The sequence below is a fragment of the Moschus berezovskii genome, chromosome 24 (genome assembly GCF_049115385.1).
Source record: "Moschus berezovskii isolate FMDL1 chromosome 24, NW_MosBer_1.0, whole genome shotgun sequence".
NCBI lineage: Eukaryota > Metazoa > Chordata > Mammalia > Artiodactyla > Moschidae > Moschus > Moschus berezovskii.
The window spans coordinates 42,710,349-42,715,626 of NC_142483.1; the positions used below are offsets into that span (position 1 = coordinate 42,710,349).

At 42.2% G+C, this 5,278-nt stretch overlaps 1 long non-coding RNA gene across 1 annotated transcript; it reads left to right on the plus strand.

Annotated features, from left to right (window-relative positions):
* Positions 1-288: 288 nt before the first annotated feature.
* Positions 289-4,945, plus strand: LOC148774039 (uncharacterized). Its single transcript, XR_016036166.1, has 3 exons — positions 289-2,659; positions 2,771-2,891; positions 4,881-4,945. It is a non-coding gene; the product is annotated as an uncharacterized LOC148774039 (long non-coding RNA).
* Positions 4,946-5,278: the final 333 nt, after the last annotated feature.

Sequence of the window (5,278 nt, forward strand, 5' to 3'; positions counted from 1 at the left end):
ATTGAGCAAATCAAACATCTGCTTTTGGGCAATTTAGAGGAAGTAGGTTCAAATTCAGACAGAATAACCTGATTTGAAAACAGTTTCCCTGTAACCCACTCCCCTTTGACAGATACAGTAGATCAGATATCACCTGACTCAGCACTGCCTGCATCTCTTGTCTGAGTGGTGTTAATTTTGAAATTCTGCAGTGTTATCAATCTAGTGATATTTATTTTAAACTTCAATGAAGCAAAAAACAAACAAAAGCTGATTATACATAAATAAAAATCGTCCACTAATCTGGCATCATCACCAGATCAGGGAACAGGTGGTTGTGTTAGGAGGTATATTTTCATACCACAGGATGGTTTTTCTGATTGGAAAACTTTGAGTTGAATTCAGTCTTGCAAATATGGACAACCCCAAGTCTGATTTTACAGTCTGCTTAACAGTACTGAATCCTGTTTTGTCCAGGTATATTGTTCTGAGCAAGTACATTGGTTATAATATTATGGACAGTTCACTAATGTATTATATGGTATTGTACATTATTTATGTTTTTTATAATTTCTTGTTTATCATTTCTGCAATGGGGTTGTTTCACATTTTTAAGCTTTTCAGAAGTGTACACTCTCAGTTTTTGTAATGTGTTGAGACTCCCCCTTCCTTTTCGACATTCAAGGCAGTAACCCTGAGTTAACTGAAGACTCCTTCAACTGAAATTCCATTTAAGAACACTCTATAAGTACAGCTTAGCAAGGAATATATGTTCCCTGGCTTCGACATAGAACCACCTTAGAAATAAATGCAGCTATAAATCTTGCCAGCATATTTCTTTCTGCCTAAATGCTATGTGAAGTACCCCCATTTCTCTCATCAGGGTTTGATCTCGGCATCCTCAAAAACCAATTAATATCTGCCCTCCCCATTCTGTAACTTTGGTTGGACTTAACGAATGGAATGAAAATCCACATGGCTAGGATGTCTACTAGTTCATGGCATCAAAGGAACACATACGTCATTCCCCCGAGTCCCGAAAACAATGTCAACTTTTACATTGAAACCTGGCAGCACACCATCTGGCCAGGATTTGTGAAACAGAAGAGTGTTTTTAAGTTGGGTCAGTCAGAAAAGTGTTTGTCAAGCACCGCTCCCCTGAGTCAGCCCTAAACTGACTAGGAACGGGGGAGAGAAGCAGACAGTACCCTCAGGGACCTCAGATCTAATAGAGGACTTGCAGGTAAGCAATTTCAATTCAGGGTGACAGGGCTCTTAGGAGAAGTGGCAGGAGGGAGTGTGGAGAGCATCACCCAGGGGGGTTTGTTTGAGCTGCACTTAAAAGATGAAGGCCTCTAGGCAGCCATAAAGAAAAGGCTGGAGGCAGGAAACAAGGAAGCACAAACAAGCTGAGATACAAAGAACACGCTGGGTCATGGGGTGGGGTCTCAGTTCTGTGAGACTGCCATATCACTGTGTCCTGAGGCAGAGGGTTCTGAGGAGGACAGAAGCTGTGGAGACAGGGACTGAAACTCGTTTATCTCTGTGCTGCGAATATGGTGCCTGCAAACATCGAAGCCTCAGAAAATGTCTGTGGCATGAATGGAGTGTAATATATCACATACCAAAGGCTCCCGGCCTCACCCAGGATGCTACAGGCAACAGTAAATACCTACCAAGTGGGGCTTCCCTTGTAGATCAGCTGATAAAGAATCTACCTGCAATGCAGCAGACCCCAGTTCAATTCCTGGGTTGGGAAGATCCCCTGGAGAAAGGGTAGGCTACCCACTCCAGTATTCTTGGACTTCCCTGGTAGCTCAGATGATAAAGAATCTGCCTGCAGTGCGGGAGACCTGGGTTTGATCTCTGGGCTGGGAAGATCCCTGGAGGAGGGCATAGCAACTCTTATTCTTGCCTAAAGAATCCCCATGGACAGAGGAGCCTGGCAGGCTACAGTCCATAGGGTCTCAAAGAGTCAGACCCGACTGAGGACAGCTTAGAGGAGTTATTAAAAACAAGAAAGCACCAAGTCTACAGCTTTAGCAAGCAGAGGTGTAGTCTTCCAGATAAAATTTCTAAAGTCACAAAAGGCAGTATTTGACCCTGTTGTCACAGGTCTCAAAACACTGTTTTTATTGATAACCCTTAAAACTGATGGTCAGCGCTATACCCACACTTGACTGATGAGCTACCCTGTGGATGAAACCAGCCAAGTTTTACGCCCGTTTGTTTCCTTGTATGGATTATGGAGACCAGTTTTCATTTGAAGGGAACATCAACTTCAAAGTTATCTTTGGAAATGAATCCTAAGTGCTTGAGTTAAATGGTTATAGCTTCTAATTTGGTAAAAACAGAAACATGATCAATGTAATCTTTTTTTTCTAAATATTCAGTGCATTTTCTCAGAGACTGGCATTCAGGACAGAGTGTGTGTTTTAGACCCCCAGTTTAATTTGCATTTGAAAAGAAAACAGCATGTCCTAAACCAAGGTCAGTTAATCTCTACAATCTTTCTTCCTTCCAATTACTGTGAATGAGCATCTTCTCAGGACACAAGCGATGGTGACTCTGGTTTCTGCTACTAAAGACATGTCTCAGCTCCGCAGATTTTTTTTTTTTTTTTTTGGCTGTGCAGTGGAATTCGGAGGCATTTTAAATTAACTTTCTCTAGGAATCAAAGGTAATCATTATTTCTCTTTATGATCCACATGAATATTATCATTGTCTTTTTTTTTTCTTTTCAAATATAAGATTATTTTTCAGTTCCTTTTATGTCTCTGTCCTCTTTCAGAGTAACCTCTGGAGACCCCAGCTTGCTCAAAGAGGATTGAGAAGATCACTCCAAAGCTTCTTCTTGTTGAGCCGATCCAAGCATTTAGAGGACATAACAGGAGTCAGCCATCCCATACTCTGTAAGTTGTGGTCCTAATATCACTTATGACCTTGTGTGTGCTGTTTCTTCTGTCTGGCTAAGAATAGGGAAAACTGCACCAGGGTCCTAACTATGGCCCTGATACTCTGAGTGGCATAAGCTTCATCACCTCATGGGCCTCTGTGACCTTGAATAAGTCACGTCCTGTATCACCTTCAGTCTCCTCTTCTGTGAAACAGGAGGAAGCTTTCCTTGCTGAGACACTATGGAGATGGCATGGAACCATGTACATGAAAACCTTCCTTTATGAAGGGCTGTGCATGTATAAGGCAGCATTGTTGGTCTGCGATCATCTCCCTGTGTCACCGTAATTGGCTCTTCTTTCCCCTCTTCTTTCATGGTTACTTTTTTTTGTCTACTGTGAACCATCGGAGTTGGAAGGAATGACATCCAGATTGCTATGAAGTCAGGAACCTTTTCTCTAAGCACCATAAGCTCTGTTTTTGAGATAGGTCACGGTGGTCTCTGATGGGTTATTAATAGTCTTTGGGCTAGGTGAAATTGACAGAGAAGACGATCAGTCACTCAGCAAGACTGCTGTGGGACAGCTAGGCTCATACCACCTGATATAAGAACCACTCCATGTGATTAACTCTGACAGGTCACTCCAGGCCTACTGGCAAGCTGAAGTGCATTTTAAGTACAGTTAATACTTCTGGGTATGTCTTGAGTGATATAGAATAATGGCTGAGTGGAACAGAAGCACTCAGTCTTCACTTGTGAAACACATCTGGTTTCCTTTCTAGGCCGAGATATTACAACAATATCAATTAATAAGATCTCTAGGATCTCCATTGACACTTTGGTATTTATCAAGCTTACATCAAATACAAAACTGGCCCAAAGGGCCAGGTTCATTCATCTTATTATCAAAGGGCCTAGAATAGTGCTTCAAAGCAATACCAATAATATCGATTCTAATGGTTGTTTTAACTGCACCATATTATGCCTATAGACTTACAGAGTGCTCGGCCATCCAGTGAGATGGGTCTTACTGTCCCCACTTAACATGGGGAGCCTCAAATGAGGAAACTGAAGCTCAGAACCATAAAGCCATTTCAAGTGACTCACACACCATGAATATGTGCCTGAACTTGGCTTTCCTGGCCAGAATTCTTTTTCATAAACTTTTCTAAAATTGAATGGAGTAGGACAAAATGTTTCAGTCTACCATAATCTATCAAATGAGCATTTATTGTTCTCATTAGTTGATTCTAGAAGTTTTCAACTTCCTGAAGATGAGAGAGGCCCTTCAGGGCAGAAATCATAATCTGTTTCCAGGGCCATTTTAGAATAATATGTGTTTTGTTTTGGTTTGTTTTTTTCCTTAATGGTACTTTGAATGATAAGGCTTCTTGATGTCCTGTCTCCTACTATTGAATTCTTCTGGTGGTCTGAAAAAAGTTAAAGACTATTGTTTCTGCCTCAAAGAACATGGCCTTCTGGAGTTAGAAATGTTTAACTCTTAAGAATGCATCAAACTCCACAGAATAACATACTTGGGCAGGGTGCAGCCTGTTCAGAGTAAAAATCACAGGTCATTGTATTTTGATGACTATAAGCAGGCTCTACCTCTGCATCAGGTGATCGAATTTGACATGGGAACCTAAGTGAAGGAAATTAAACTTGGAAAAGGATTTGCTAGAATTAGAAAATGGCACTTTCCTGGCTCACAAAGGTGTAGAGCTAATTCCCTCTCCAGCTTCATCACCTGCTCCTTCTCTCTTCTGCTTCTGCCACCGCAAAGCTCTACAAAAAAGCGGGCCACCAGGGTCATTACCATCCGTGTTAGCTGAAAATCTGATTAAGCTGGCTTCCTAGGGTTAGCATGAGAAATGTTAGATTTTCATGCTCGGAGCTTAATTCTTCTTTCCCTTGATTCTGTCATGTTTGCAAACTTCATTTGCATTCTAATTTCCCGTGGTTTGCCAAAGTCCAGACTGAGACTTGAGCTGTTGTTTCTGTTCAGGTGAAAAGTCCAACCACAGTGGAGCATCTGCAATGGCATTCAGTCAGGCAACTGGCCAAGGCAAGTATTTGCTGCTTACTTCTGAGGGTCCCCAGGGAGCTTCGCCACCCAGCCCTCCAATGCATTTAATAAGTGGAGGAGACTCTGTCCAGTTTCCAGAACCATCTTGGTCCTGGGTGGTCCTCATTACATACTAACCAGTCCTCTCGATATTCCCAAGCAAGGGGAAATTATCGTAAACGGGAGTTGAGATCTTGGCCTCCTAGAATCATATCATGGGGCTTTATTTACGGGAGACATCAGTGCCATCAAGTGGGAGAGATCCCTACTGTGAGTTACTGTTATCAATTACCAAGGAAGCCAGTCCCCTCCTGGGGGCTGGATGCTCTAACTTCCGT